This window comes from Zootoca vivipara, chromosome 15, assembly GCF_963506605.1.
Source record: "Zootoca vivipara chromosome 15, rZooViv1.1, whole genome shotgun sequence".
Lineage (NCBI taxonomy): Eukaryota > Metazoa > Chordata > Lepidosauria > Squamata > Lacertidae > Zootoca > Zootoca vivipara.
Genome location: NC_083290.1, coordinates 39005590 through 39015856, shown reverse-complemented (window position 1 = coordinate 39015856; position 10267 = coordinate 39005590).

Below are 10267 nucleotides of genomic sequence, written 5' to 3'. Positions count from 1 at the left end.
GCTGGAAACAGGCTCTCGCGAGAACTCCTGCCGGAACTCTCGTGAGATACTCTCCTACTGTAACGCTCCCCCCCACTTTCCTTTATATTAAAGGGGCAACGTCACGCTCGTTTTCTTAAACGGGCGATGCCGATCCACTGCGGGCTTGCTGGGAAGTCTGTGGACTTTTCATGGGGAGAGAGGGATAGTGAAGAATTGCCACAGCAATTACACTATAGCGAGCCCCCCCTCCCCGAAATGTATTAATATTATATATTTATTAATATCCCGTCTTTTTCCGTGTTAGGGACTCAAGGCGGCTAATCGAAAAAAATCTGAACAGCTAAAAACATAAGGGGGGAATAAGCAATTAAACATTCATAGAATTAAAACTACACACATACGTACACATATTTTGTAGATATAAAAATCTATTAAAGCCATACCAATACAGTAATTACAATAAAAACAGCACCCCCTCAACATTGCACCTAAAGCTGAATGCAGTGACTAAAAATTCCCCACGTGGTCCTGGGTCTAAGTCCCATTGAACCCAGCAGGACTTAATTTTGTAGACCTATCTAGAATTGCGCTGAAGAAGTGTGCATGCACACGGAAGCTTATACCAAGAACAAACTTAGTTGGTCTCTAAGGTGCTACTGGACAATTTTTTTATTATTATTTTATATATTAGAATTGCGCTGATTCATAAGGAATCAGCTCCAGGCTTCAGTGCCATTCTGCCATCAATTTTCAGCCTGCTGCTTAACTCAATGGGATTCCGAGCACACTTGGATATACTGTACTGTACACATTATCTCAGTAATTCTTGCAGCAGTGCTGGCGAATATGTGGCCCTCCATCATCCAGCTCCCATCAGCCCAAGGCAGCATGGCCAATCCGAGAGAAATGGGAGCTGTGGTTTGTTTGGAGGGCCACAGGTTACCACCTTTACCTTGCAACAAGTCTGCAAAGTAGCTCCCGTATATTGTAGGCTGTGGCTAAGGCTAGCAAGCAGGGTGGATAAAAATCTTTTTTTTTTTAAAGATTTAAAAAAAGATGAATCAGATTTTTAAAATTTAAATTGGATTTTTAAAATAAAATGCTTTTGGAGGAAATATCTTTCTAAAGATAGTTTTCTATTTAAGTTGTGTTATAGTCCAAAGGCTATTCATCAGGAAATAAGGATTTGTTTTAAGTTTTTCATGTATGCTAAAACTCAGTCTAAGGGTTTTTTTTAATTAAAAATTTTTTTTAACCACATCAGTTAACAAACATGGATACATATGCTATAATGTGATTGTTTTAGTTAAATAAATTGTTTAAATTGTTATTAAGGAAATGATTATTTTTCTCCTTCCAGCAAAAAAGTTGTCCGAATATAAACATTTAACTTATTGAACCTCACAATAATTTCATAATAATCTGTCAATGTATTTCTAATAGTATAACCAAATCAGTATTTTTTGATATAACTGTAAAAACCACTCTGAAAATTTATTATTCCAAAAATGAAACGTTCATTTGATTGTAAATATTAAGATTATATCAGCAAGAATGAGTCTGTAAAAAATGATTTAAATCAAGTCTTACTGACTAGTGATTTAAATAAATTTGATTTAAATCAAATCCACCCTGCCAGCAAGTGATCTATTTTATTTTTATTTATCTGAAGAGTTTATTTTTGCGCTGATAGTTTCACAGTTCAAACAGCAAGCACAGGACAGGTTCTTACTACAGTGTTAGACATGTGCCACTTCGGACTGCAGATAGAGGCTCACTACATGCAATGTTTTTCCACATCCCCCATTCCTCCAAAATTCCCTGCCACCCAGAAAACTGGACAACGGGGGAGAAACTTTCTACCTAACGTCCTATACTCCTGAGCAGGCCTTTTGCTCTTAAGGCAGCAACTTTCAGTTTCAAGGGAGTCAGGTAAGAGAAGCAGCTACCACTTCATTAAAACAACAACAACCAGAAGAACCTATTTAGAGCAAAACCTAACTGCAACTCAATTTGTTGTTTTGGGTTATATCCAGTGCTAGCCCAACACAAGAGTTTGCCTGTTGAAATTAAGGAACCTAAGGCAGTCTTGTTCATGAACTTCAGTGGGTCTACTCTCAATAGCACTGGTATTAGATACAACCCTGTGTCTTTATTGAATTGGGAATTTTGTACTGCTTAATATTTGGGTGTTTAAATAGATCATTTTGCTTTTTTTGTTTTTTTAAAAAGCATAGAAAATGGTAAGGTGTGTAGTAAACTGCCTTATAATGAATCAGGCCCTATTTAGCTCAGTACTATTTACACTAACTGGCAACTGGAGATGTTGAGGATTGAACCTGAGACCACCTGTATGCAAAACACCTCTACTGACCTATGCCCCCCCCCCTTTTAAAAAGCCACATACACCATTATGATATCAATATGTGAAGATATGGTTTCTAGGGTGTAGGCAGGAGAAAGCTTGGATTTTTAAATTATATTTTCAAAGATACCTCACCCCACCCTGGGGAAGTTTCTCATGATATTACTAGGAATATTCAGTCACTAGCAGGTTACATCTATTTTCCTCAATCCAGGCCATATTTAGGTTTCTAGCAGACTACATCCCCATTAATTGACCTATATTCTCTCTGAACATAATGTAATTGACTCAGCAGTAAAATGCCTCTTGGATTTCTCTACGTCACCAAATTACAATGAAGACCCTTTCAGTGCAGGGAATAACATGGCAATCATCCAATAACAAAAGTATTGCCTCCAAAAGCAGCTTTCATCTCCAAATCGCTTCATTTTCACTAATTTATTCATACATTAAGCCTCCCTTTGAAGTTACTGATAACTACCATTGTTTCTGAGTCTTGAACATTACAGGAACCTTTTGAAGTACCAACCCATTTTAAAGACAAAGTTACTGAGGTGCATTGAACTGATTAGCTCTGACTGAGGGTAAAGTGAGACAATGACATTAAATGCATCTAAGAGTCTCATATGCATTTTTAAAATCAACAATAGCTTCTGAGGGAGGCTCAGAGTGGTGACAAGGGAGAGGGCCATGCTCTCCTCACTTCAAAGAAAGTCCTTTTGGCACCAGATAAAAACTTACATTTCCTCCCAGGCTTTTGTTCGACTGAGATGCTGCTGCTTTGCTATTAGTGCTGCTCAAACTTCCTGTGGCTGTTTTGGTGGGTTGTTTGGGGGTTCGTTTTGTTTATTTATTTGTGTTTTTAACAGCATTGTAAGTTGCTTGGAGACCTTTGGGTCACAAGTGGCTAACAAGTCTAATAAATGGTTACAGGTAGGTAGCCGTGTTGGTCTGGGTCGAAGTAAAATAAAAAAATTCCTTCAGTAGCACCTTAAAGACCAACTAAGTTTTTATTTTGGTATGAGCTTTCATGTGCATGCACACTTCTTCATATACAGGGGGACTTCTATTTCACTGTATCTGAAGAAGTGTGCATGCACACGAAAGCTCATACCAAAATAAAAACTTAGTTGGTCTTTAAGGTGCTACTGAAGGAATTTTTTTATTTTAAGTCTAATAAATAGTAGTAGTAGCAGCAGCAGCTGTGATGACCCCAGTCCAAATAGGTACTGTACTGAAAGGAGGGGGAGCAGATAGTAGCATTTCTGTAGGAAAATAGCAGCTTCGGTGGGGAATTAATTGTCAGCAGGTTAATGTTCTGGGGAGAGCTTTAATCCCCTCTGCACATTAATTCAAGGCTGTATTCAATGCTAGTACTACTCAGGTTAGACCTATTGAAATCAGTTGGCAAAAGTAACTTAAATCTGTTGAGTTCAGTGGGTCTGTTTTGAGTAGGGTTAACATTGGATACGCAGGGACGCAGGTGTCGCTGTGGGTTAAACCACAGAGCCTAGGGCTTGCTGATCAGAAGGTTGGCGGTTCGAATCCCTGCGATGGGGTGAGCTCCCGTTGCTCGGACCCAGCTCCTGCCAACCTAGTAGTTCGAAAGCACGTCAAACTGCAAGTAGATAAATAGGGACCGCTACAGCGGGAAGGTAAATGGCATTTCCGTGTGCTGCTTTGGTTCGCCAGAAGCGGCTTTGTCATGCTGGCCACATGACCTGGAAGCTGTACGCCGGCTCCCTCGGCCAATAATGCACAACCCCAGAGTCGGTCATGACTGGACCTAATGGTCAGGGGTCCCTTTACCTAACATTGGATACAACCCTAAGTGTCTTCTGAAGTTTTCACTAAAGCTGTAGATGCACCTTCTTTCAGTCTTTTATGCGTTATTGGGTATAGTATCAGAGACCATTACTCATCAGCAAGAGGAACTGATTCCCATCATGCCAAACACCTCCTAATCCAGTGTTTCTCAACCTTTTTTGGGCCACGGCACACTTGTTCCGTGAAAAAAATCACGAGGCACACCACCATTAAAAAAGTTAAAAAAATTAACTCTGTGCCGCCCTATATTATAATTATGACTGTAAGAAACACTTGCCAAATATTGCTTTCCGACGGGTCAGCGTTGTGTATTGGTGGCCGCCAGGCTCGTTTGCACTGAGCTTTGGGAAAGAGGAGGAGAAATATTGCTTTCCGGTGGGTCATTGTTGACAATGCAAATCGCGTGACAATGCAAATCGCCCTTCTCGTCGCGGCACGTCGCGGCACACCAGCCAGTGTCTCGCGGCACACTAGTGTGCTGCGGAACAGTGGTTGAGAAACGCTATCCTAATCCACCCAATGCCTGCTCTGCAGCTCACTGGATGAGAAATAGGTGCCAAAGTGGTCAGTTCCAGGCACATAGAGCATCATTTGGAGTTGAATCAAGTTCTTTGTATCCAGGGATCTGTCCATGGTCCTGCAAACTTTGCACCTGATGCTCCATCTCCTGTTGAACTTCAGACCAATATTGGTTGACTGTCGATAAAACTACACTGGACTGCCTTCTCTTTGACATAGATCTAGGGCAGTCAACCTTTGATCCTCCAGATGTTGTTGGACTTTTAACTCTCATTGGCTCTGGTCATCGTGGCTCATGGTTGGGAATGATGGCCATGCTGGCTGGGGCTGATGGGAGTTTGAATCCAGCAACATCTGGAGTGCCACAGATTCCCCCTTCTCAATATAAATATTTCCGAAGAAGAAAATCCAGAAAGTTATTAGAATTCTACTTGTCACAGTTAATACCTTTTCCACTACTGGCATATTGCTAGTGTTAATTAAAACCTAGTGATTATGCACACTCCTATAATCAAGGTGCTTTAAATGTTCAACAACTTAAAGAAGTTAGCAGCACCAGTTTCCTCTTGCCTAACCACCACCTGTGAGCACATTTGGTCATGGAAAACTCTTCCATGCTCCAGAGTAGTTAAAGCTGTTGTCAGTAGCTATTGTGGTGCTTGATCACATTACACAACATCCCCAGAGAGCATCCCAGAGGCAATGGGACTGAGATTTAAGAAACAGAAATAGCAACAACACAAATATTGACTGGAAATATTTGGTGGGTGGTTTTTTTCTGGGGGGTGGTGGTGGTTGGTCTTGGATCAACTCAGGCAAATTACTGCATGCTGGTCCAGGGGTGAAGTGGTGAAATCTTCACACATTTTGGCCAGGGAAAGAAAGGAAATTATTAAACCACTTGGTGGCAGTAAACATATATCCCAGGAAAGTTTAGATGTAGGAATAGAGAAAGTGTAAGGGGTGAGAGCAGGAGCAGGTTGTATATTTAGAGTTGAAGCATGGCTGAGTGGAGAAAGAGAAAGTATCTTCTCAGTAGCTCATTATAGAATACTCTGCCCCCTTCCTCACTGTTTTTCATCATGGCTTTTTAATCTGAATGGCTTTTATTTTATAAGAAAGCAATGTAAAAAAGCTCTTTCTTGTAATTGTTTTATAAAAGTGCAATGTTTTGTGGTGATAAGCTGCCCAGTGGTGTATAAGTATTGTATCCCATACTAGTTACGCTCAAAGTAGACCCAACGAAATTAATAGACATGGCGAACTTCTAATTCATTAAAATAAAATAAAAATCCTTCCAGTAGCACCTCAGAGACCAACTAAGTTTGTTATTGGTATGAGCTTTCGTGTGCATGCACACTTCTAATTCATTAGAGTTCAATGGCTCTACTCTGAGTAAAAGTTAGTTTGATACAACCCTAAATGCATTTCTGAAAGGAGCTATTAAATCTTTTTTTATTTCCTTTAGTTAAAATAATCCATAAATAACAATACCTCTGCTCCTGTTTCAAAGGAAGAAGAAGAAGAAGAAGAAGAAGAAGAAGAAGAAGAAGAAGAAGAAGAAGAAGAAGAAGAAGAAGAAGAAGAAGAAGAAGAAGAAGAAGAAGAAGAAGAAGAAGAAAAGTGTGATGGAGGGGACTGCAAACTGTCTTTGAGATATTCTGGGACCCACAGAGCCCCTTCAAATATTGCTGATCTGTGTACCATTTGAGCTTGAATCTTGGAGAAAGAGGCTTCAGACTTCCATGACATCAGAGGCTTAGGGATCCAGCCTGGATTTAGATATCCTTCCAGCTCTGGAACAGTTTTTGCAACAATAGCCCTGTCTAGATGTTTGCCTGCCTGCACAAGGGCTCAAAGTATGATTGGGGTGGAGGCATGCCCATAAGCTGTGCCCTCACCTCAGGGCTATTCTATTCTATCCTATTCAGATTTTTACACATTTTTACACATTTAGCACAAAGTGGTGTATTCAGTGCTAGCACTACTCCAAGAAGACCATTTAGATCAATGAACATGAGTAACACAATCCTATTATTTTCAAAGGGTCCACTGGTTAAGACTAGCATAGCTATGATACCTAAATGTGCTTCTTTCCCACTAACACCCCCCCACAAACCCCCCATTTTTATTATTAGGTAATGAACACTGCATTAAAATTAGCAGGAAAAACAGAGAGCAGAAAGGTACAAGGCATTGTTTAGAGGCTTTCACAGTGATGTCTCACAAAATCTCAAGTCTTATAGTCAGTGCTTTTTTTCTTTAAAAAATGTTTAGAGGTACTCTCATTTTCCTACCCATATTGAAATACTGCCCCTCAATGAGGCCAAACTTAGATTCACAAAATGTTTAGGGGTGTGCATAGCTCCACGTACCCACAGAAAAAAGCACTGCTTCTAGTATTGTTTTTCTTCTCCATCCTGAGTTTGCTTGGTTCAGGGCTGCAGTGCAGACAGGCAGTTACTCTGTTCTCACAGTGGCCAACCAGATGCCTGGGAAAGCCCACAAGCAGGACCCGAGTGCAACAGCATTCTCCCCTCCTCTAGTTTCCAGAAACCGGTGTTCAGAAGCATACAATACTGCCTCTGAAAAATGCTGGAACTCCTGATTTCTATTTGTTTAGAAAAAATTATGAAGCCACGCAATACAATGTAGAAATGTAAATCATCTGCCTCTCCCTTGGCTGAGCGAATCTTGTGTGTCAGCAATTGCTCCTTGCCATAATTCCTGTTACCTGTGAGTCAGGCGTCTTCCCATTTCTCAATGTGACCTGTCAATCTGCCAATATCATAAAGCTTATTAAGTCTTTGGGTTTAGCTGTCTCATTCTTTTCAGCTCACATTCTTTTCAGCTAAGGCAGCTGAAAGCTATTGTCTGTTAGGTTTAGGTGATTACATTAATTTCATGAAATACTGTGTGCCACTGACTTATAAGTCCACCAAATTCACAAATCTCTCCGATTACATCCTCTCCAGCACATTACATTATCAGAATGCATGACTTGTCCCAGCTTTACTAGATTACGTATCATCTTTTAAGATGTGTGCACTTAGGCTTGTGCAACAATTTTTGCTTGTGCAACAGAACTTTGCCCTCTCTCCATGTACACTCCATGTCCCCCCCCAATCTGCTCTGGTGGATTCAGGGGGAAACCAGGCTAGATCTGGAGGTAGGACAGGGATGGACATGGGGAAAGGGGACGAAGTCCTCTTGTGCAAGTAGAAATCTTTGCACTGATGGGATGCTTATAATGCTACTCCAAATACAAGCCTAAATGTGTGAGGGTCTGAACATTGGGGTCACAGCTGTTCTCACCCATGTTTCAAGCACTTGCTTGTTCAGACAAATGTCCAAACAGGGTTTAGTGTTGTCCTTGCACTCAATTCATCCATGAACTATGGATGAATTTTCCTTGATATGACAAAGTATCCTGTTTTGATTTTTACTAGAACCAGATCTTGGTGCAAAACACCAGCTCTGCATAGACAATTGCAAAGAATTAAGGAACAGGGTGCCTCTGAGCACATACTACTACTACTACTACTACTACTACTTATTATTATTATTATTATTATTATTATTATTATTATTATTATTTATACCCCGCCCATCTGGCTGAGTTTCCCCAGCCACTCTGGGCGGCTTCCAACAGAACATTAAAATACAATAATCTATTAAACATTAAAAGCTTCCCTAAATAGGGTTGCCTTCAGATGTCTTCTAAAAGTCTGATAGTTGTTTTTCTCTTTGACATCTGGTGGGAGGGTGTTCCACAGGGCGGGTGCCACTACCGAGAAGGCCCTCTGCCTGGTTCCCTGTAACTTAGCTGCTCAGGCCAGAAATCTGTGGTTGGTGAACTCGGGACCAAGCTCAAAAGTCCTTCTGCACCGATATGCACTCCCCACATTCTTTTTCAGCAACTTCATTCTACTATTGAAAGTTCTGTTATTCTGGCTGCAGGATTTTATCAGCAGACTTCATTTGCTCGGCTGGGTCTCTCTCTCTCTCACAGAGGCTACTGGAATCAACTGCCCTGTGAGGGGGAGCAGCTGGACCATCTGCTCTAGGTGGGTGGCATCTGCCCCCCACCCCCCAAAGGCACCACCTTCCAGCTGCATCACAGCCACTCCCAGGAAGCTTGTGATGCATGGGTATATCTTGGAGGTTTCCCTGTTTTGAACTGTGACCAGCCTGTGACAGCTGGCCCATCTGTTCTGGCGGGGCATGTGGTCTCACCTGGACCCCCCCAGTACTTCCTGACATTGTCAGATCTTTGCTCAATATTCAGCTGTCCTGAAGCCACTTTTGAGAAGGTGTTTCATCTGTTGGAAGCTAACCAAATATGAAACTCAGAGCTAGTGCCCGAGTTTGCATTTTTCCTCCTTCCTGCCAACCCCTTTTTTGTGTGTGTCATGCCTTTTAGATTGTAAAGCCTGTGTGCAGGAACGGTTCTTGGGGAACCCTTGGGGTAATTAAAATGCTCAAAATGAATGAATGAATAAAGAGTATGTGCGCTGTGGGTGCCAGATAAGTAATTTGCACAGCACAACTCCAATTGACGGGACTGGTTTCAGAATGGGTGGTCTGATGGTGTTATGGCATCAGCTGGGATCAAAGGGAGGATAACAAAGTAGATCAATGCAAATCCATTGTTTCACCTTGGGATTTTGCTTTTGGAGATGAAAGGACCTGTCCCAATAAGAGGCAGAAAGGTCTTTCAAGCTGTTGAGCAGGTTGATTGCAAAGTGACAGGTTGCAATCCTGTACACACTTACAGGGGAGCAAACCCCACTGCACATCAACTAGGATTGTGCTGTAAACTTCCAGACATTTAAAACAAGGGAGATTCCTTCTTATTGAGAAGTACAGTAAGGAAGGGGAGAAGCAAGGAGCTGCCAGAGATTCTGCTGTTATCTGCATATAGGCAAACCAGGAATCACCACAGTACTGTCTGTTATCCTAGAGGCATAGCTGGCAAGTTCTCCCTTTTTTAAGGGAAATTCCTTTATGCTGAATAGGCTTCCTCGTGAGAAAAGGGAAAACTTGGCAGCTATGCCTAGAGGGCACCTTCTTCAGCTCCAGTGTGGTGTAGTGGTTAGAGTGTTGGACTAGACCTGGGAGACCAGAGTTCGAATCCCCACTTGACCATGAAGTTCACTAGGCGATATTGGGCCAGTCATTAGCTGAGATTCCTGCATTGCAGTGGGTTGGACTAGATGACCCCTGGAACCCCCTCCAACTCTAAGATTATGTGATCAACTCTCAGCCTAACACACCTCACAATATTGTGAAACATGCCAAAAGTTTGCATTATAAGCTTTTTTTTCTTTAAAATAATAATAATCTGGCCTTGGGAGCTACTTCAAGAAAGTATCCCATCCTGTGCTGAAGATTGTTTAGCGGTAAGCAACAACTTGTCAGATTTAATACTTCAGGGGTGGCCAACTCTGAAGAGACTGCGATCTACTCACAGAGTTAAAAACTGGCAGTGATCTACCCCCCTTTGTTAAGGGTTCAAGTCAGAGTTGTTGAGCTTTTCTGAGGCGGGAAAGCCCTGTTTTTTTTGGGGGGGGG